We start from the raw sequence: 23,460 nt of genomic DNA, 5'->3' as shown, positions 1-23,460 counted from the left end.
CTGCCCAGTGCACTGACAGCAGGCAAAACTGATGAGACTCTTCTGAGGTCAGAATTAATTACACTGCATAAAGTGGTGCAAAATGGGCAACGAGGCAATAGGAAGTATCTTCTGTCCCACTGTCCACATCTGTCCATGATGCCATACTCATCGCTGTGGTCACTGAGCACCTGAGGTTGCTCTTCTCTTAGCTGTGGCAGTGAAGATGGGCAAAGATTGCTAGAAGTGCTGGCAGGATTGTGTTGTCTTTGAGGAGACTCCATGGAGTGTCCGTGGGGATGTCACACTTGTTGGAAATCATCTATCAGGGAAGACCAGTGCAGAGAATAATTCGACTGTCTTGTCAAAATATCTCAAATTCCCTCAAATATCCACAACTTGTTCCTGGTGAAAAAAAAAATAATTTGCCTTTATATATATCTATATTATTGGATAAAGTAATCCTTTGCTGCAGATGACTTGAAGAGGGAAGCAAACTTAGGAACATAGGGAGGGGGCAAAAGATTTGTAGTTGATGCCGATGGACTGATGAAACCAGCTATCCCATTAGCCCAAACTCACCAATTTTGAAGCCTAAAGACTCAATTTACAGCCAGGGGAATTCTGCTCCATGGCTCAGGGCTGTGCTCCTGGTGCTTAGCGGAGCAGGGCTGGCTTCGTGATACACAGGGGCACAACCAATCACACTGCAGGAGTTTTTCTCATGGGGAAGTGAAGGAGGAGAAAACCCAAAGTGCTTTAAAACCAACCCCTCTGCCGTGCTGCGGCTCAGCTCCCCAGCCCCTGGCTGCTCGGGGATGGATGCAGCCGCTCTCTGAGCTCCTCTGTGGGCAACAGCGTAATTGCAGAAATTGGCACGGTGGCTTGGAACGAGATCTAATTAATTAATTCAAGACATGCTGGGATTCAATTTTATTAAACCTTGGAGTCAGAGTAGACGGGATGAAATGTAAGCAAAGGTTGGGAAAGGAGGGGTATGTGCAATGCGTGCTGCGCTGCCGCCAGCGTGCCCTTCACCGGCAGGCTTCCGAGGGCACGCTTGGGATGTACGTGTACATACCCACAGAGACATCCAGCAGCAGCCTGCTCCTGGGGGTTTTGCTCCAGCCAGGGCTATCAGGGAGGCTCTGCTTCCCTTATCTACTTCTATTTGCGTGTGCAAGGTGTCTGCCCCATCCCTACGTCCTGCTCCCCAGCAGCATCCAGGAGTGATGAAGAGGCTTCTTTTGCCTCTCCCCTGCTTCTGTGCTGATGAATGTGGCATGCTGCATCCAGACCTGCCTGTTATTTCATAATAAGGGATATCAGCTCTGGATTTACTGCCTGTAAAATGATTTGGTGTCTTCTGGAATGGAAATTCAATACAGTCGTTGCTCACACAGTCACATCTTGAGGCTTACTCTGCTCCCAGAAGCTCAGGCATGTATGTGCTGGCATGACTTTCCGCTGCTGGACTTTGCAGGAAAAAGTCTTTTTTTTGTTTTGTTTTGATAGGTAAACCAGTGCATATGTGGGGCTTATGCAAACCCATCAGCTCTTTAACAAGAGCTGCAGCAAAGGACCCAGCTGTTTTAGGGATGTTGTTTTGCCTGCCATGTCTATAGCATCCCACACGAGCTGGCTTTCCTCTTGACAGTTTCAGGAATATACTTACTACTAATTTTAGGCCTCTCTCCAAGGTGGATATATCTTTGGGGTTAGGGCACAATGAATGCCCTATTCATAAAACTACAAACACTGTAAAAAGAAGAGAGAGAAAAAAAGCGTGTCCCACCCTAAAATGTTTCTGATCTCCAAACAGCTATAATTTTGGCTTGCTCAGAGAACAAGCTGAGGTAGTGTTCATTTTAACAGCCAGGAAAGGGCTGTCTGTTTATATTTAGGGCCTTGTAGAGTTGCGCAGTGTGTGCAGGTGGCACATTAAAACGTGTGGATGATTTCTTACCAGGATAAGGTTGTGTTTTTACTGGATTGCCTTTAATTTTGTATGAAGGCTGAGCAAGCACCAAAAATTTTGTTGTAATGCTTTCTGGGGTTAAATTTTGTTGCTTCTGGAGCGTTGTTTTGAGCTTAAACCTGGTGATTTCCTCCTTCCCATGAACCTTCCTATGTGGCTCTTCCCTGAACTTACATATTTAGGAACAAGTTGGCATCTCCTGCCACCTGGAGTCTGTAGGGCACTGGTAACCATCATCCACTTCTTACTGGGAGAGTACCACACCACCGCACCAAAACAAGAGGAAGGATAGAGAGCATCTTGAGCATCTCCCAGTAGCAAGGTGGGCAGTGATCTTGGATGCAGTCAGCTTAGGTGTTTGCAGCTCTGACCTGCACCTCCATGTGGGCTCCGGCTGGGAAACCCTTTGTTACTTACCTGATTTTGGATATGTAGGAGAAAGAGCCACGATCACTGCAAAACACGCAAGATAGTAAGAAATGCCTTAGCAGAAGACACGAACAACTTAGCTCTGCCCTTTTTCTAAAAATGAGAAATATATGAAATCAAAGGATAGGTTCATTAATTTGGAGGAGATTTGCTTGATGGGCAAACTTCTTAAACGTGATTGAGAAGGCTGCCTAAACAAGCCTGAACTGCAGATCTTCTTCACATTGGCCCATCTTCAGTAGTTGGGTCCCTTCCAACTCAGGATATTTTATGATTCTATGATTCTAAGGCTGTGTCTCCTGTCCCCAGCCTTGCTGATTATCCCACAGGCTTGAGAAGCTGCGAGAATCCATTCATTGCTTGCCTGGAGCTGTCTTGGTTTCAGTGACTTTTGCTTGGCACATGGAGAACATATGCAAAACAGGCACACGTGCCTTTGGGTCACGGCTTCTGGCATCTGGCTTGTTGCTGCTTGTCCCCCAGTCCTTCAAAGTCCTGCTTCAGATGCATGAGAGACAGCTCTCCAGTGCAGCCGAGGCTGCTTCTGCACCCCCAACCAGTGTATTATTATTCTCTGAAGAAGCAGAAATATTAAAAAATAAAAAAATACCAAACTTGCATCTGAAAAAAAAAAAGGAAAAAAAAAAAAAGCACAACACAGCAACTCTCTTGCTGGTGTCTGGGAGTTGAAGCCTCGTCCAGCCACACATCATTCTTCTGTCACCCTTCAGAAATCACTCACTGGCTACTAATCCAGCTCTGATAACAAGTAATGCCTTTCTCATGGAGAATCCAGATGCTTAGCTGGTATTTGTAAAGCCTACCAAGATCCCAGGGCTGAGGAGGCCTGTACAAAGCAGAGTACAGCTATTAATGTGACTTATCTTGGTCTTCTGGAGCATGCCCAGGCTCTGAGACTTGTTCTTGGATCCCAAATTAGAAAGCTGATGGTTGTTCATTCAGTGTTACAGAAGGGCCTGTTGGGCTGAGCCGAAACACTGGGCAGCTGTGAGCAACTGGGGTTTGAGGCGGACACAAGAGGGGGATGGAGAGAAAAGATACTAAACTTTAATTGTAGCTACCTGTGCCATACCGTGGCACAATATGGGCTTGGGAGATGGGGTAGAAAAGAGTGAAACTCAGGTTCTGTTTGCACTGAAATATTTCTGTGCATGTTTGGGCACTTTGCTGTGGTAACCAAAGGGCCTATTTTTAGCACCTTTCCCAAGACTCTCTTTACTACACTGGGTTGCTTGGGAAGCTTGTGTACAAAGTTGTCCCAGGGGTTTGCAAGTTAAAATGAATGTTAATTCAGAAAGATTCCAAAGGTTATATTCTTTAAAATATATCAGATTCTGTGGGAGATCTTCCTGGCTGTGTGTCCTGCTCAGACTTCGTGCTGGTTATCTCCCAGATCCTGAATTCCAGCCTTTAGGCACTTCCAAGGCTGGGAAGGGATGGAAAGGGTCTTCTTTTATTTGGCCAGGTCCTGACTACAGCCCAAAACCAATGATATTGTAATGGCAACTCATTTTAACAGTTAGACAGAGTAATCCCCAAATCTATTTCAGCACAGTATTTTTGGTCCTCAGCCAGCAAAGTGCACCTGAGTCCCGTCTAGCAGAGATCAGCTATCTGTTTTCCTGGGAAGAATTGTCAGGGAGGGGAACAAGCCCTCATGTTTTGTTGTACGTTTGTTTATGACTCTAAGGTGAGACTTTTACCCTATCTTGTTCATTTAAATTCCTTCTAGTTTTACTGGACAAACAAACAGTGGGGTATTTGTGTACTCCAGTTTTCAAGTGGAAGGTATATAGAAAATTCAGGTTGAAACATGTCTTTCTTAGGAAAGTGTTTTCATGCTCCATAAGGCATATATCCAAAAGAACAGAAGCAATCCTATTCAAAGAAGCCACAAACAGTATAAATAGGGAATAGCAACCTTCTTTTTCCAATGTCATTCTTCATACCTTGTTGTCTGTCACGCTTAGCCATGTAAATACACAATATTTGAAAAAATAACAACTGCAACGGCACTTTATCCACAGCACGATCATGAATACATTGTGTTCTGTGATATGTTCTTACTCTGTCGGATTGTTACTGAAGCTTCTCCACAAAATGTTTCCATGTGTATTTTAACAAGACCGTTCTCCATCTATACACAGATTTGTGTAAGAACAATTTGTACTTGCTCAGAAGCTCCATACACCACCAGAATATCCATACACCATCAGATTCAGGAGAAAAGGTATCCTTACGTATATGTTGGTAACATGCAGGTGATCAGACAAGATTGACAGGGGAACTGGGAGAGTTTGTCCTAATGGAAGCCCAGGATTGGCACACAAATTTTGAGTGCGTTTCAATATTTGAGCCTCTTGAAGAAAGGAAACAGCACAGCTTTTAAAATTATCTGTGAGCACTGGGTCATCTTCAGTCAACATGAACAATGTTCTGTTAAGTGTACGGATGACGGATTTGCTTCTATATGATGCATCAAGTACGTGTGTTGAAATAATAGGGGCATTAGAGAGTGAAAATCCCAAAGTGGAAAATGATGCATTGCTGTTGATGTTTGTAACATGGGAGCTCTTGACTGTCAAGGATTTTTACTTTTAACAAGGTATTTCACGACTATGCATCGTCATCTTGAGTCACGTTTCAAATTTATGCTCTGACATATGGCTGCTATGTAGCCATAGGAGCAAATATAATATGTGTTTATTCTTTATTCTTATGTTATTTAGATGAAAAAATATATTTTATCACAAACAAGGAGTTAGTATTTTTAATATTTTGTGTTTCCTTTAATCCCATGTGACCGTATTTGTGTGTTTAATTCTGGAATACAAAGCAACTTATAAACTCAAGAAGATACTTGAGTTTTAAGAGTGATGTTTACCAGCTCAGTTTCATGTTGACACAGATATACAAAATACCCTTATTTTTCCTTTATTGATTTCTTATTTGTTCTCTTATCGTTACACCAAAGAAACAAAACTAAGTAGGTGAGTAAACAGCTAATTCCAGCAGTGAGTTGGGTCGGTTCATTTTCTTATTTGGTCTGGGTACAGGAAGAACATGCAGTATCTTGACTGTAAATATCAAAAACTGAAGGCTAGCGTGGACCTCACTATGAACAAGTAGCACTTGGAAGAGCTAATCTGAAACTCGTGCACATACCTGATCTTCATCACTGTTAGTTCCAGTCAGCATATCAAGGTGATGGGAAAGTTAATGAGAAAATGTGGGTGCCACAGCATGGGGTAGAGGTTGGCATGAACCCCCCCCGCCCTCTTCTTCTGTCCCTTTGCAAAGAGCACAGGCATTATTAAAGCAATTGCATGCGTATTAGCCAGGTCACATAAAGGGGAAACCTTACCTGAAACCTGTTAGCCCTGGCAGTCCTGGTAGGACAGCGTGGTTTATATTACAGCAACCTGCAGGCAGTAGCATTTTGTCATCTGCTTGTTGTAGCAGCAAGAGAGCCAAAATGAAGTACTTATCTGAAGAAAGTCAGTGTATAAATTCATATATTCTTCCCCAAACCATTCAGAGAGCATCACTGAGATGGGTATGGAACAAGAGACATTCTGAGCTTTGTTGGCACTAACAGAGATGGACCTGAAGGATTTCTGTAACTCAGTGCAACATCTGGGAAGGTGACTCGCTTGGAGGATGTGTGGCAGTCGCTCCATATCCAATGCACAAAAATTCGGTCAACTCAATAAACATCCCGTTAAGGGTACACAGTAAGGTACATTGGTCTTGTTATTTAACCTGCCCTGCAAATGCAAGAGCACGTGGCCTCTAACAAGATTAAGTGTTACATTTAAAAACACTAAGCCTGTTAACGCAGTGCATAATTAGGCCCTGGAATTCATTGCCAAGGAAAATCTTGGAGTGGACCTTAATAACATTTTAAAAACCAGACAGACACAGCTAATATTAATAAAACGACTCATAGATCCGTTTGGTGAGAGCTACAGAAAAGTAAGGCTGATTAAGAAATACAGCCTCACGTGTTGGAGTGTCAAACAGTGCTTGCCTAGCGAGCAGGCTTTTTTTTTTTTTTTTTTTTTTTTTTTCATTTTGTGCTAATTATTATGGGCTGTTCTGCACCTGCCTGTGAAGTGCTGGCGCCTGCAGCAGGGGGAGATGTCTGCAGGTGGGTCCATGGGCAGGTCCCACAACTCTGGCCGTGGGATCCGGGAGCTGCTCAGATAAGCAGAGGTCGGCTGAGGCACTTCTGAGAGCACTTGGGCCGTTTCAGGTCACCGTGGCTGTTAGCAGCGTGAAGAAAGGTGTTGAGCCTCCAGTGCTGCAGGGTGGTTTTGCAGTAGGTCGTCTGTGAACAGCCCAGCCTGGGACTCAGGGCATCGCTGCCTCCCTGAGCTTCAGCTGGTTTGCTTTTGAGTTTTTAAAGAAAAGCTGGAGGAGCGAGCAGTCCAATGAAACTGCCTGTGAACAACCTCAGAGGATTCCTGGGCTTTCACAACCCCACTTTATGCTAGAATTAACCCAAATACTAAGAAGAAACATGGGATGAACTTCTAGCAAATGGGTGTCCTGCAGTCCGGCTCTGTGTCCAGACAGAGCTTTACTCCTTGATTCCTTTCTTACCTAATCAGCTTTGTGCCTGTGTAAATCCATGTGGCGATGTGCAGTGAGCTGCTGATGACTGCTGTTGTGACAGTTCACGATCTGGTGTACATTAAGGTTTAATGCTCATTGAGGTCATACATGGCTGGGTCCCACCCTGTGCTGCATAAGGAGAGGAGCTGTGTTTCGCGGGGAAGCAGATGATGCCAAGGACCCCGGGTCCACACAGCACCTTCTCGTAAGGTGGTGCTGGTGTTTTTTTGTGAGCCGGAGTGGAACAGCCTTGAGACATAATGGACCCAACTTGTACTTCTTGGCTCCGATCTCAAGGTTTTCTATGTCTGGTCCATGACAGCCTCTCCTGGCTCCAGCAGTGGAAGGATGAAGGCTTGTGAAGGCAGGGCAGCACTCACATGGCGAGCGCAGCACCGTGGGTATCGCAGTACTGAGATGGACGTATGGGGCCAGGTTTTTTCAATGTCCATGCCAGGTGCTTCATGGTGCTCAGAGCACCCGGTCTGGCAGCTTGTACCAACAAAGCCCTGCAGCCAGGAAGCTGTGGGGCACCGTGGGGTCATACTGCAGTCCTGGGCACCCTGCTGTGGGTGACCCCGCTTGTGCTGGGAGCTGGACCTGGTGGTCCCCGAGGTCTCTTCTCACCTGAACCATGCAGTGAGCCTGTGAGAACGTATCTGTCAGATGTTCCCCTTCGGGCCTGGCACAAAGGGCAAGGCAGGGATTAAAAACAACAGTCCCGTTCTCACTGAACTGACCCTGCTGCTGCTGCGCATCCCCTGGATGAGGAGCTGGGGGTGTCTGCTCCCTGCACGTTTGCTGGGACATGGGACAGGGATGTGGAACACCAAGCTGTAGCCCCTTCCCAGCTTGCAGGAGGTACTCCGGGGTGGCAGAGCCTTTGCTTTCCATCTGCCGCTTTCCTTCACTGCCCTGGGGACTGCGTGTTTGATTTCCCTTGTCTCTCATTCCTCTGGGCTTGGCTCTGCTGAGATATCCCACTGGTTGCCGCTGTCTTGGATGATAAACCACGAAAGGGCATTGCATGAGCAGCAGTGAGCAGAAACCTGAGAGGTGTCTGGCTCTCCCTTTCTATCAATGCGGCCCCTGGGAGGTGATGTGCACATTTACCAGCTGGAGAAAAGGAAGTTTTCAGGCTAACCATCTCTTCTCAACCTTTCCTTTGAAGTTTACACTGCTTCCAATAATCCATGCTTAAAAGAGGGGTGCAGGGGTCAGGGAGCCACAGACTCAAGCTGCTGGTCCCAGGTCTCTGGGCTCTTTGAGACCCAGCCCTCTGCAAGGGACGCCTGAGGAAGCCTGCTTCATGCTCACTCCTCCTCCTCTTCCTCCCTGGCTGGGGCAGTCATGGGAATGGCAGGAGTCCAGCAAGCCCTTACACACTGCAGCTCTTTGCACTTTGTCACAGGAAAGTATGTAAGGACATCCTTAAAGTTAATTATGTGTTTCAGCACCCTCCCTAAGTAGGCATGTTTTTTCAATCGGGGACCCGAAGTAGGAGGCGAGAAGAGACGGGCCAGGAACCTCACTGATTTCACCCTGCAGGTTTGAAGTTGATTTTATGCCAAAACATCATTAATTCCTGCCATTTCCGAAATTAAGCTTCTGCTGTCTGTGCTTGATGCTGTTATATGTAGGTCTGCCTGCGTAGCTGTATTAGCTCAATTTACCTTTCTCTTCCACGACAGTTTTAAGCACTAATTGACCAGAATTCAAACCAGCTTTCTCTCCTGGTAATGTGGTTCATTGCTTATAATTGACCTGCTTTTCTGGCAGGGAAGAGAGCTGTACCAGCCAGCATATACTGTGTGACCGTAGCCTGTAATTACTTAGATTCAAGCCCTGGAAGGAAAATTTTAGGAGCTTTCTCTGCTGAAATGAAAGTGTAAAATAATATATATATAAAGAAAAAAATCCAAGCTAGTCATTTAAACATGTAAGCACAGTCAGGGAAGGAAGCTTAGCACTGCTGGTAGCAGAACAGAGCTTTTGGGGGCAGTGGTGGTGGTGGTATGGGTCTCCTGGATGGACAACAAAGTTATCAGTCTCTCACTCTCTCAGGTCTGTTTGGTTACACTTCAGGATGGAGGTGGGAAATACATACACACGCACGGACAATGTGGATCCCTCCAGTAGGTGAGCTTAGACTTGCAGAGCATCCCAGAGCTGGGCCTGGGTCCCCAGTCTCACCAGCTGCCGGTGCTGGCTTGTAGGAGCCTCGCTCCCATTGCTGGCGCACACTCACAGCTCTGGCAGCCCACTTGTCCTGCTGTGTCACCTGGAGGGACACAACACACACCGCTTTCTCCCAGGCCCTCCCCTGCTCACCTACTGATCCCACCTGGCATTTGCTAGTGATAGCGTCCCACCCCTGGTCCCAGCTGTACTCAGACCCTGTGCACACATACATGTGGCAAAGGAGTTCCTCCCCCAGGAAAATTGTTATAAACAGTTTAATGAGAAGATAGGACAGACCGCACTCATCATGTGCAGGGCATGGCTGGAGAAGCGTACTGACCAGCACTGTTTGCACAGGGATGGCCCTTTTTATCTCCTTATCCCTTTATTTTCCCACGTGTTCCTCCCCAAACCACCTTGATCCCTCCCTTCCTCAGCTTTGGGTCCTTCCCTAAACACCCTGCTGTAAGCCTTGTGCAATCCCCAGGTGTGCTTCCCCTGCAGCCACCATGGGGCCCATCCCCGCCTCAGTCCGTAATGAGCTCCAGTTGACTCATCTCATGGGTCATCATCGTGGGTTTCACACCTGGACTCTGGGGCTGAGGCTCTCCCGGGACAACCCTGGGAGGAACTGGGCAGGGTGACCCTTCCTCTGAGTCCCTAATTTGGGTCCCCACCTGCTGTTGTGCCTTGTGTTTCTCTGGCCTTGAGAAGATGGGTCAGGGAGGGGCTGAGGGCTGCCGGGATGGGGCTGGGAGTCGGGCAGGGCGTTATTTGGGTCCCTCACATGCCAGGGAATCTCTGTGCTCCTCTGTGGCTGTACAGCAGAGATTTTTATCACAAAACCTGACAGCCCACAGAGGTGGCCAAGACGGTCACCACCATACCCTGCCACCACTCTGCACGGCAATCCCCACTGAAGTGTGATGTCTCCTATCTTTCCCAGAAATTAGGAGGTGTATAAAGGAAACAGCGATCCCCAGTCCAAGATAACATCATAAAACTCATCCTGGTATCAATATTGGGAAGAAGTTGACTGTTCATCAGCAGTTCTAATATTGGAGAGCAGCTCCTGTGCTTCGTGCTGAATTTGGGGGCTGCCTGTACCTAGTGCGTGCAGTTTGAGCGGATGCCTTCCCTTCATCAAGATGTAGATTAGGTGTAAGCAAAGCATCCAGCTCCCAGTTTCTGAGCTCTCCCATTTCCGAGCACATGTGGGTGCCCAAATGAAAGCATGCAGCAATATTTTAGGTCCCACGTGGCTCCTAGTCAAGTTTAGGCATCTGCAAGGCTAGGCAGTTTGGAGCATGGCATTTCTGGATTGCCCTCCTGAATGTGCACAACACATCAGCTGCCAAAGCCAGTCAAAAATGCCAAAGCAGATGTAGAAACATCTGGACGTGACCTAAAGCTCAAAGATTTTCTATATTGTCTGCTGATACCCAGCACAGAGCTTTGGCTGATCTCCAGCAGAAGTCCCTTTCTGTTCTCCTGCCCTGGAGGTAAGCAATAACATAACTTCTGCCATATAGCCATGAGGGAGAGAAGAAAATTGAGGGAGTGGGAAACATACCTCGCTGTTTAAATTAACCTCTCTGGGATTCTTTTCAGAAGATAGGAAAAATGACAATCTGATTTACAACAGGCCTTTTCTGCCTTGAAATTCACTGTGTGCCTGTCCTGTCTCCCTACATCTAGAAATAAATCATCAAGCACTTCAGAAACGCTCTCATAGAAATGTACCCTTTTATTTGGCCACCATATGTGCCTGACAGCTCAAACACGCGTTTTTAGGCAGTGCTGCTTCTCCGTGTTTCTTCTCCAGACCCCCTGAGTTCGAAGCATTGATTTTGCATTTAAGCTTTGTGATTTTTTTTTTTTTTTCCTTTTGGTTGAAGTCTCTAGGAGGCTGTGGAAGGGGACTGCAGCATAATGCATGTTTCGGGGAGTTATAATGGGAAACTTAACAAGGGTGAGCAGAAGAGTTTTAAAAGCGTCATTCTCCAAAATTAGCAGGATGTGCACAGACTGACAAGTCCTAAGTTCACACAAGCTGGTGTAGCAGCAAATTGTTGAAGCATCAGCCAGCAGCTGTGTGGGACAAGGCTCACTCCATTTCTGCCCAGGGCATGGAAGCTCAGATGCTGAAAATGCTTTTCTCTCTTTCCACTTCACACACACATACAAAAAAAAAAAAAAAAAAAAAAAAAAAAAAGCCTAAACTAAACCAAAAACATCAAGGTTTGCTTCTGGACTGTCTCTTCTGTCACATGAAGTAAGGAGAACAAAGAGAGGGCACTACCAAATGTTTATTTCCTCTTTCCTCAACTAATGAAATTAATTGGCAAAATTTATACCTTTGGCACAATGCTGCACTGAAGAATGAATTTTAAGAAAACAAACAAACAAAAAAATTAAAAGTATTCATAAAATAGTAATTATTTTAAAAGTTATCACCATGGTGCCCATTTTGAAAGTTTGCATTTTTATACGAGAAGGTGTACATGCTGTGAATGCTGCAGGACCAGTGTGTGCTGCTTATGTAGGAGCCCAGTTAATCTGGACACTAAAGGACACATTTCGGCTTTCAGTGCCATTCTCTAGATTCCCAGAAATCTGCATTTTCATCTCCTAGACCATTGAACATCATCTTTTGCACTGATAAATCCCCAAATCATCAATATGGCCAATTCAAGTTGCTTGTGTGACCCTGAATGCAGGAAAAAGAACATAGAAATGTAGAACAGCAGAAAAAAAAATAAAAAAAATCAGAGGGTAATACCTTCTCATGCACTGGAAGTTTATCAGTGGCTGTCCTGGTGGTTGTGCAAACGCCCTTTATCGTTAATGAGATGTGTGGCCACCTTGTTTATAGGAAAGCCAGACTAAACAACAACAACAAAAAACCAAACCAAAACAACAACAACAACAAAAAACTACAAAGAAATTAAGGTTGCATTAAGTCAGATGGGATCTTGCCTGTGGACTGTTTACTTCAAAGGTGTCCAATCTAAGTTGGAAGGATGTCAGCCAATTCTACCCTCAATTGGGAATGGCCCCACCACTCCGTGGTGCTGCACGGGAGCTGTTGCCCAGTGGGGAGAAGCAGCTCCCACCAACCAGCTGGGTCCATCCGAGTGCCAGTACATTACCCAGAGGGGCTTACTGGAGGCTGAACTTCACCTGAAAATGTTCCAGCCCCAGTGAGGTTGTAGCCACATAGGCAGGTATGGGCTTGACTGATGCAAAAGGTTACGTGGCCACATGGGGACATGTCGGCTGATTGCTGGCTGCATGTAGACTTCCAAATGACCCCAAAGTTTTGCAGCTATTTTGCTCCGTGCAAGCTGTTTGCTGCTCTGGCATTTTATGATGATGCTCATGCAGTTTGATCGACCAACGGAGAGACCTGTCCTTCAGGTCCCTTGCTACATCCTCTTGGGGTGCAGGTTGCTGCCAGGGCCAGGGACCTCCTGGAGAAGGGCGTGGGACTGGATGGCCCTTGACTTGACCAAGAATAGCAGCTCAGGTTCTGGCTAATCTGAAGCCACAAACACAGCAATGACAATTTCATGATTTCCTGCATTCATTTAGGGAGTTAGGGTATTTTGGATATCTTCATTTCATGTTTGCTTCAATTTATTTTCATATGTGACCTGAAGTCTTAATATCCTAAGTTTATAAATTTGAAGTTACCATATCTTATTTGTAAGGGTCTTTTTGATGAAAACTGTCTAAACTGCATGTATTTTTTGTACAGAGTTCATTAGTGAATGATATACCACTGAATATATGAATAATACATAATAAGCGCAGTGCGGGTAGTCAGGTGACACTTCTAATGGTTTGATGAAGTGTGAAATAATGCACACTCATGCACACACATACATCCTGGTAAGAGCACACTTCTGGAGTTTCGGGGCAGTGCAAACAGCAGGGCTGGGACTCTCTCATCTCTCTCCAGTTGAGGAGTCATCCACACTCCCTTTGCAGTCAGTAAAGAGAAAAAAAAAAGTTCCAGGGCATGATTCACCTGCTACTTTAGATGTGTATCTTGCAATGAAGTGAATCAACTCTAGGACTTCCTCCATAAAAGGAGGTGTGGAGATATTTACTTTGCAGAAATCTGAAGATGAGTGAGAAAAATTCCAGCCAGCAAGCTTACTGCAGAAGAGAGACTTTAATATATTTTTATTAGCAATAGGTTAGGGGCCTGTGCTGCCAAAAATAGCAGATTGGGAAAAGGTGTGCAGGGTTAAAACCCTCAACATTTTTTTCTCTGTTGTAAAGGCTTCCTTTGTGCTATGCAGCAGCATACAAAGATGCCAACCAAAGCAGCTGGGGAGCTTCTCGATCCCAAGTGTCTGTAACAGCCCTGCTTCAGAGATGTATTGAGTAGCTGATGTGGCCCAGGCGACCACATTGGTGTGGTACAATAGTCCTTCATGACTTTGCTTAATTATGTTTTTGCTAGTGCAGTCTACATTTAATATTTGGTGAATTTTAACTTTGCAAAAAGTATTTCAGAGCCAATGTTACTCTACTGGGAGGTCACTTATGGCAGAAACAAGATTGCCACAGAAACTGCTTTTGCACCAGTTCTAGTGTTGTATTCAGTAGGTACAGATTTCTTTACTTAAAGAACAAATGCTGTAAATTTGGAGAAGCTGTGCTGTGTGCATTTTCTTATACATCAAAGAGCTAAATTCCCTGCTTTACAAATGAAAAAAAAAATCAATCAAAATCCTAACTATAAAGTTATGGTTGTTGCCTAAATGATGCTTTTTTATTCCCTTTTTTGGTGTTGTAAGGCTGCTGCCTGCCCTCCCTTGAGCCTCCACCAAAAGTTGCTGAATGTTAGCAGCCAAATGCTCCCCCCAAGTCCTGTTGTATTTAGCCACAGATGCAAAACTTATGATGTTTTCCTACTGAAATTTGTTAAAAGGACACAGTCCACCAATAAAACTATTTTGGTTTCCTATTGCTAATTCTGACTTGAAAGAGGGAATATGAGCTGACAAATTGTTGCTAGTTTCTGTAGCGAGAGGCAGAAATGAGGTAATGCAATTAATGCAATTAATACAAGGAGCAACAGAAGCTTCTGGTAGAGGTTCAGTCATGGTAAATAATTATTCAAAGAAAAATTACTGAAATTACTGATGCATTATTGTCTGGGTTCACTGTATATGGCTATTTGGGGAGTTTAGGTCCAAACACACACTGTTGATATTACTGTGTTAAGAAAAGTTTCTAACTGCTGCTTGATAGGCTGGGTTTGGAGGAACTGTATGGCAAGTTCATAGAATCACAGAATGGCTCAGGTTGGAAGGGACCTGAAAGCCCATCTGGTTCCAGCCCCCTGTCATGGGCAGGGACCCCTCCCACCAGCCCAGGCTGCCCCCAGCCCCATCCAGCCTGGCCTTGGGCACTGCCAGGGATGGGGCACCCACAGCTCCTCTGGGCAGCCTGGGCCAGGGCCTCACCACTGTCATAGTGAAGAATTTCCTCCTTATGTCTAATCTAAACCTACCCTCTTACCCTCTTTTAGTTTGAAGCCATTCCCCTTTGCCACCCCTGACACAGAGTCCCTCCCCAGCTGTCCTGCAGCCCCCTTTAGGCCCGGTCAGGCTGCTGTGAGGTCTCCCCGGGGCCTTCTCTTCTCCAGGGTGAGGAACCCCAACTCCCTCAGCCTGGCTCCATGGCAGAGGTGCTTCAGCCTCTGAGCATCTTGGTGGCCTCTGCACTTGTTCTAACAGCTCCATGTCCTCCTTGTGCTGGGGTCCCAGAGCTGAGCGCAGGCTCCAGGTGGGGTCTCACAGAGCAGAGCAGAGGGGCACAATCCCTTCCCTGCCCTGCTGCCCACGCTGCTGTTGGTGCAGCCCAGCACACGGCTGGCTTTCTGGGCTGCAGGCTCACATTGCCAGCTCATGCTGAGCTTCTCATCCACCAACACACCCAGGTCTTTCTCCTCAGGGCTGCTCCCAATCCATTCTCCACCCAGCCTGGATTTGTGCTTCAGATTGTCCCAGCCCAGGTGCAGGACCTTGCACTTGGCCTTGCTGAACCCCATGAGGTTCACACAGGCCCACCTCTCTGGCCTGTCCAGACCCCTCTGGGTGTCATCCATCCCTTCCCTCTGGCATGCTGACCGCATGACACAGCTTGGTGTCATCTGCAAACCTGCTGAGGGTGAACTCACTTTCACTGTCTGTGTCACCAACAAAGATGTTAAATAGTGCTGGTCCCAGAACTGACCCCTGAGGGACACCGCTCATCACTGATCCCCCCTGGACATGGAGTCATTGTGTGTTTATCCTTAGGTCCCAGCAGAGGAAGCAGTTTTAGGGAATGCTTTAATGTTTTGTTTTTAGAAGAAGATAAGAGCTGTCATTGTCCAGCTCCATCCGGTCCTTGCACTCATCCATCTCATGATGTAGGACCATTTAGGACTGCACTTCATGATTAATCCATTTTTTCCTGTAATGAGGATGTATTATTCAGTGTTTCTTGTGTCACTGTATTACCTCTTCGTGGACAAGCCCCCAGTCACGTGCATCACAACCTGTCCTGCCTGAGCACCACTGAGAACCTGGGGCCAAATTCAGTCTCAGAATTACTCCATTGAAATTAATGGGCAAATAATCAGAAAATCCTTCCTCTGTACCTGTCTTCTTACAAATAATATTGAAAGAGCACCTATCCAAAGGTCTGGGTGCCTAGAGGAAGTTGGTAAAAGTACCCTGACCCAACCTGCCAGCTCCCCAGGAGCAAACGCAACGCCCTGCACTGAGCTGACCAACCCCCACTGCCCGGCTGGCCCCCCGCTCACACCCCAGTGTGATGGGTCGGGCTGGGCAGTGTGAGGTGAGAGCTGGCTGCTACAGGAGCAGTGTGCCAGTGAGTGCCAAAGGTCCGGGATGGAGCACGCTGCTGCTGCTGCTTCTGCCGCAGGACAGCAGGGTGCTGCCCTGGAAGGGTGGCAGAAGCAGCTGGCTATCGCTTTACATGGGTTTTTCCTCTAAATGCAGGTGATGGCAGCATTTGGGTTCATCTCAGCCATAAGAGTACCAGTGCAGAGGAAATGCAATGCAGCAGTGATCTGCTGAGGTGCACCAAGGCACACAGGCTGCAGCAGCAAAGTGGGGTATCCATGTGTGAGCATGGCTGTGTTGGGATGTGTGGCTTAAATCCTAGAGCTCATCCAGAAACCCAGCCCCCATTGCTCTCCCTGCGCGTAACATTCAAATAAAGTGGCTTGCCCAGCATCATGTGTGCTTCCCAGGGGCTCAAACAGCCCATGCAGCACTGGCTTCACTCTTCATGGACACCCTAGGGCAGGTCGCCTTGGCTGGGGGACGCTGCTTTGGTGTGGCCAGGGAGGGAGGATGGGGCAAAACCACCTTTGGGTGTTCCTTACTTCCCCCTTGCACTGGAGTAAATGGAAAGTGAATGGATTGACAGTGGTGGAAGGCCAACCCCTGTTTCCTTTTACTTTCCCTAGGGTGTGTGCTATTTATTTTTTCTCTCTTACCTTCCCTGCCCCTTGAGGATTTCCTATATACTTTTGTTAGTTCTTAAATTCTTTTGCTTAGTTTCCTGTTTGGTGCTCGGAAGCCACATCTCACTGCTTGCCCTCAGGGTGATGTGTGGGGCGTTGCACTTTAGGGGAATTCCACTGAGGCCAGGACATTGCCGTCCCTGCTGGGGGATTCATGGCAAAGGCATCCCTGGCCATACAGCACTTAAGGTAAAACAAATCTAAGCAGGATGTTTGGATGGGTCAGCTGTTGACTTCACAGTCAGAAATGATTGTGTTGCCTTGGAAAATGTCAAGATCAGAATTAGGGAGAAAGAGGTTTTAGCCAGCATTACTGAAATTTTAGATACCAGCTATCTTTTGTCTAAAAAGCTGACAGATACTTGCAGACTATATACATATGGAGCTGCCAAAAAGGAGGTGGCTTGGGGATCAGTGGCTGATTTTACAGCCAGGCATTTAGGAAATTTGAGACGAGCAATTGCTGATGGGACTTGGGAACTTTTCTAGGTGGAATTCAAAAGACCGTAACCAGTAGACAGTATGATGGCGATTTGTGACCATTTAATTTCCGTTCTTAAAAGCAAACCAACCCTTCTATTTTTGCAATATTTTCAGGAGGGAAAATGGCTTCTGTGTATACAGTATAATCCAAACTATATGTTAAAAATGCTTATTTAATTTTCAAATTAATGCTTGTTATGTATAGGCACACATTCTGCAAGATGTGGACCCACTCTGTAATACCTTGTTTCACAGGTATTGATGTGGTTGTCGGGGTGTTTACTGTATATTGGTCTATGTCAGTGGTTTCCAAACTTTTTTTGATTTGTAAATCTTACATTTTTACAGTGGGGTGCAGTCATTTGCATAGCAAATTTAAGCTTCCAAACACTGGATTTGCTTTTCTTAGTGACAACTCACAAAAACCTTAGAAGTTGCCTCCGGATCCCCAGGGCTCCCCAGGCATGCTGGAAATGACTGGACTAAAATTAACAGGAAGAAAGGAAAAGAAAAAGAGTGCTTGAAAGTAGCTGCATCCCTTCCCCCAGTGCAAACACAACAGGGTTTACATGTTCGAGCTCTGAAGATGGTATCTCCTGTCCCCAGTTACTTTGCAAAACTGGGTTAGGCAAGTGGGAAGATGCTCAAATGCATGTGCAAAAATAAATAAACGAATAAATAAAATAATGGGTAAGATGTACCTCTAAGCCACGCATGTAGTTTATTCTAGCAACAAAATAAGCCCTGCTTGGAGGCTGTTTGATCCCTACAGGTAGTGCTGGTCCCAGCCTGCACCAAAGCAAGGGGCAGGCTGAGCTGTATCCTCGGTAATCCCAGCACAAGGGTACATGGCAGGGACGCGCCTCCCTCTGTGCCACCAGCAGAAGCTGGCAGAAACGGCTGCGAGGCAGGAAGCCCGTCAGCCTGGCTATTTCACTCATTAATTCCTGCTATGCCAAAATGCAGCAGCCTCCCTCCCCGAGCGCGTTTTGCCGCGGCGGAGTGCGTGTGTTCGCTCGGATTACTCATAGTTGGCTGCGATTTCTGTTCGCGACATATTGTTTGACAAATGTCAATTCTGAAGAAAAATAATTTAAATTATTTCTTCGAGACAAAGTTTCAGATTTAACATTGAGCAGATGCTCTGTCTAAAATTAGCATAATGATTCCTCATGCCTGCTACTTACCAGGACATGTGTCTTTAATGTAAGTGTTGGAATAATAATGAAAATTCGCAGTGATTTTTTGGATAATTGTAGATTCTCCCGCATGCTTTTGAAATGTTTAATGAGCACAGGGACCTTTGGAGTTGGGGAAAGCTGTTATTCCCATTCTGCAGATGTGGAAAGTGAGACGCAGAGCTCCTGCAGTGCCTGAGGTCCGGAGCGACGCCAGGACCGAGATGAGCGGGGGGGACAGCCTGGGGTCACTGCCCTGCAGTGGGCATGTGGCTCCCGACTGCTGCTGTGAGCATTGGGACGGGATGTGAGCTCCTGGGGTTCAGCTGCTGTAAATGCACGTGCCTTGGGAGAGGCGCCTGGTGGGATTTCCAAAAGCAGGGGAGTTTTCCAAAAGCTGGGCTTGCCGGTGGTGCTGGCTGAGGGGCTACGAGCCTGCGGCTTCTGAAGATCTTGTTTCACTTTTAGGGATTTACAGTTCACATTGTAAAAGGTTGTTAAATATGTCTGAAAAAGTTAAGTTAGATTCATAGGTTTCTGCTGCCGCAAGTTTCCCAAAGGAGGATGACTTGGAAACTATTCCCAATGCCCTCTTCAGTCAGGAGTGTGATTGCTTGTAGTTGGACATAAGAGCTTTAAACAAACAACCAAACAACCTTTGACAGTCCCCAGACCGTTTCCCAGATGGGAAGACTTCACCACAGAAAGGTGAAGTGACTGGGAGGATTAATATGAAAAACCCAGGTTCCCACACTGCAGTTAAAACATTTTTTTGGGGGGGGGAACCTCCTTTCCCACTCCTTTACCCCAACAGCAGCTCCCGCAACTGTAAATATGGAAGAGCTGAAAGCACTGACCCAGCTTTCAGCTCCTGTTAAGGTAATTTAGCTGCAGGAAAGAGAGGGATGAGTTAGGGATGTGCGAGTGGCTGAAGGGCGCAGGGTGCTCCAGGGACCACAGCGCCAGGAGCTCCCGTGCTGCAGCAGCGAAGGTGGAAAAACCAGTAACGCTACAAAAAAAAAGAGAGGGAAATGGTTTCAAAGAGGCCTTTTCAGGCAGTGGGTAATTTTTACCTATGCCAGGCCCCAGTGAGGTGAGCAGGGGTGGCTGAAGGATGGGGAGGCAGCAAAACCAGTCTAAACACCCAGGGAAGGAAAAGAGTCTGACCTTTAAGTGCGAGGTGAGATGTGGTTGTTTTGGCCGTGCTCGACCTGAGGACAGTCTCTTGCCTGAGTAAATGCTGGCTTCGAACAAAGGATTTCCACAAAACTGCCCACCGTGGCCTAGGCTTAACCCCGCACGGTCCTGGCCCTGCAGTGGGGAGAGGAGCCCCAGGGGAACCCTTCCCTTCCTTTTCCCATTTAAGCGAAACCGCGCTTTTCCACCTAAGAAAAGCCACCGCCACGGGCAAACACCTTTGCGCTAATTGCATTGAATAGCCACGTTTGTACTGGGCAGGGGAAAAATACCTTGACCTTTTAGATGCTGGGGCATGGAGAACAACCTCCATAAGCAGCAAGAGGGAGTTTGGGAGCTTGGTGTGAGAGGCAGGTGCAAATGTGCTGGTTAAAAATAATAAACAGAAAAAAAAAGATAAAAAAATCCACAGCGTTTTCTTTTGAGGAAAATCTTCAATGTGCCTGTGTTCAGTGCTGTGTGGTGCACTTTAAAAGCAGCATCAGCACCTCACTACTATTTCCATGGATCCTGGGGCTGTCTTCCAAGGAAAGAGGGTTTGTTACGGACGAGGTGCTGGAACTATCGCAGTCATGCTGGGTGCCCCTCACCCCTTTGGACTGGGAGGGGATGTTTCAGTAAGTGCTTCTCAGAGCCTGTTCTCAGTTTGTCCCCATGTGCAAAGAAAGGAAGGAGGGAGTTGGGAGGAGGTGATCTGTCTGGCCTAGTCAAATCATTACTATCATGAGGTTTCAGCTGGAATCTGATGTGCTTACACAGAAACTGAGATAAAACCTTTTTTTTTTTTTAATTTATTTTTTTTTATTTTTCCCCCCTCACTCAGGCATGGAGTACATAAGAGGCGCATCTTAAATAAGTAAATAAGTAAGATAAGTAAATAATAAGAGCAAATAAGAAAGCATCTTTGATGCTTTTGCTTGTGCAAAAAAGTCCTCATGCTCCTGTCCATGTTCCTGTGAGCTATATTTCATTCATTACATGACTGCCCAAACACTAAAGCTCAACTGGATGAAGAAGGGGGATGCCTGGCCATACCTAGGCCCTTCTATTGCCACAGTTGGTCCCCTCAGTCCTCATGATTAGACTGGTTTGCATTTAAGCGACAAACTTCAGTTTTCAGCCCAACAAAGTTGAGTCAGCCAGGGCCGGGACAGGGCTGTGGGTGCGATGTGCTCAGTGTGGCTGGGGGAGCAGCCTCATCCTTGTCATTGCAGGCTGAAAGTGCTAATTCCAGTGTTTGTCAAGTGAGCCTGCAGGGTGGAGGCTGCTCCAGGTGCACTTGTTAAGAGTCCTTGTGGGGTCCCTTAGTGTGTCCACTGCCTGCATCTGCACAATTCAATGCAACTGCACCTACTTATGGCAAAGTGACTGGCTGAGAAAGAGCGGGGACACCGTGACAGCATGGGAGCAAAATTAAATAAGACTGCAAAGCATTTCTACGTCACACTGTGATTCTCACTTCTGTCCAGAATGTGAGAAGCCGCATTGGGTGTGAAACTGGACTACCAAGACAACAACAAGCCCATAGAAAGTACATGTATTATATAGTATTTTCTTGTTTTTAGCATCAAAAGCACTTGGTGGAGGCAGTTAACAGGGAGATGGGCTGTGGCTGGTTGGAGACTGGCCAGATGGGTGTTTCGGTAGTGGGTTTCCAATCATTAATTCTTCTGAAAAGCAACATGCTGTTTGCTGAGCAAAATGACAACACTGTTCATGTTCACCCCGAAAAGCACATCCTGCTAGGTTTCTGCCAGAATAATTCTTTCCATTGTAGAGACCTCACAGCGTCGTTATTTCATCCTTAGATGACTTTTTTTTGGCTCAACTCTGACTTTGTGAAGTCTGGAGTCAGATAGGAACATAGGTTTGGCACCAGTTGTGGGGGGTTTTGTTTTTTTAAGCTAATTATATATATATATTTGTGTAGTATATTTGTATATATATATTTGTATATGTATATTTGTGCATTTTGTGTATATATATATACATTCGTGTGTATATATGTCTTTGTGTTGCCTGCATCAGAAAAGGAAGGCTCAGATGCAGGTTTGCTACTTTTGCCAGCTCTACCACTGCTGCTTTCACCGTAGTGCTTTACCAGATACACTATAAAGTGGCAAAGCAAGCATATTGAGCATATACTGATGAACTGAGCAAAATAATGAACCTTGGTAAGAGCTCCCATTTTTCTCAGTAAACCCCTCTCTGTAGAGCTATTTCTAATGACCAGAGGAAGCACAAAACACTTTGCTGAATATACGCACATGTATTTTAGATGTAAACAGCCTGGCATGCGAAGCTACTTGTCCTCCTCCAACCCCCCCAGCCTCAGGACCCGGCGCTGTCGTGCTCTGTCCCGGGAGATCGTCGCCGGGATCTCCCCGGGAGCGGGGGCAGCCCCCCCGGGGCGCTTTTCGCATCCCCCCGTGGAAGCGGGACTCGCCTGGCTGCCGGTGGTGTCCGCCTGCGGCTGTGCCAAGGAGCGCTTTGCCTCCCCCTCCCAGCCCAAGGGCTCAGTTTGTGACGGACAGGGATTAATTAAAACCGAAGGAAAAAAAAAAAAAAAAAAAAAAAAAAAAAAAAAAAAAAAAAGGGAAAGGAAAAAGGGAAAGCAGCGTGCATGAGGGCAGCCCACCGGGCAGTTGGATGCTGCGGGGTCCCGCTGTGGCCGTGGAGGCGGCGGGCTGGTCGGTGAGCTCCGAGCGCTTTCCCCTTCTCTGGGAAGCCCCGGGCTGCCCCCGGCACGGCCCCGCGTGGGCAGCCCCGCGTGGGCAGCTCGCTGGGGCCTCCCGGAGGGTGCTCGCGGGGTCCCTCCGGGATAACGCCCCCGGGCTGGCCGTGGCCGTGACCCCATCGTCCTCCCCCTCCAAGCCGCAGCCCGGGGGAAGGAAGGGCAGCCGGCGTGCTCGGCTCGCTCTCGGTTTCCCCGGGCATAGGGGACGAGGAGGAGGGTGTGCAGGGGATGGAGGGATAAGGATGGGAGGATGAAGGGATGGGGATGGAGGGATGGAGGGGCCGGCACTGCGCTCTCCGCCTCCCCGGTGCACAACCGGGCTCCCCCGGCGGCGAGAAGCCTCTTTTGTGATGGAAAAGCTCTGGGCTGTGCGGGAGGGCCGCTTCCTGCCCGGGCTCCAGCCCGGCTGCGTTTTTGCCCCCGCGTGGGCGGCCGAGCAGCCGGCAGGGAGCCGCGGCCGGGGCTAGCAGCGCCCGGAGCAGCGGCCGCAGGCTCGGAGGGGCTGAAGGATTCCCTTGTCTGCTCCGAAAGCCGCAGCAGCCGCTTGACAACAGGAAACAATGTGTAGTGAATGGAAAAAAAAAAAAAAAAAGAAAAAAAAAAAGAAAAAAAAAAAAGGGGGTGGCGCTGCCCGACCAACTTCCCTTTACATCACTGCCCAAATAAGGAGCTTTAAACTAACCTTTTCTATCGCAGCCCGGCAGAAGATCCCCCTGGAGCCCCGGGGTCCCTTCCTCGCCCCGGGCAGAGCCATGGCAGAGCCGCGGCTGCAGGGCGGGGACAGCGCGCAGGTAACCGAGCCGGGCGCTCCCTTCCATGCCGAGCGGGGGGGCTGCAACCTCTCCCTCCAGCCTAGTTTCTTTTAATATATATATATTTATTTTATTTATTTATTTTTTTTCTCGGAGCAGCGCCGAGAGGGGAGGCTGGAAGGGGGCAGAGCAGCCGGGAGGGGGGCGGAATGGAGAGCGCTCGGGACCGGCCGGGCACGGCGCGGTGCCGAGGTCACGGCGGGGAGGGACCGGGCGCTGTCCCCCCCCTTTCCCCCCGCAGCACGGCCACCTCGTGTCCGTCGAGCCGCCGCCAGCCCGCCCGGCTGCCT

At 47.5% G+C, this 23,460-nt stretch overlaps 1 protein-coding gene across 6 annotated transcripts in view; it reads left to right on the top strand.

Annotated features, from left to right (window-relative positions):
- The window catches only part of HIVEP3 (HIVEP zinc finger 3), a 257,490-nt gene that overhangs the window by 122,271 nt on the left and 111,759 nt on the right, over positions 1-23,460 (top strand). Inside the window, exon 1 of one of the 6 annotated variants that reach the window (XM_032202104.1) lies at positions 22,988-23,149. The exons of the other annotated variants lie outside the window; for them this stretch is intronic. The gene's annotated coding sequence lies outside the window, so the exon portion shown is untranslated. Of the gene's footprint in view, positions 1-22,987; positions 23,150-23,460 lie in introns of those variants that run through there. 6 annotated transcript variants of the gene reach the window in all.

The sequence above is a fragment of the Aythya fuligula genome, chromosome 23, assembly GCF_009819795.1.
Source record: "Aythya fuligula isolate bAytFul2 chromosome 23, bAytFul2.pri, whole genome shotgun sequence".
Classification (NCBI taxonomy): domain Eukaryota; kingdom Metazoa; phylum Chordata; class Aves; order Anseriformes; family Anatidae; genus Aythya; species Aythya fuligula.
Note: the sequence above shows the minus strand (reverse complement) of the source record. Positions and strands in the feature narration are given on the sequence as shown.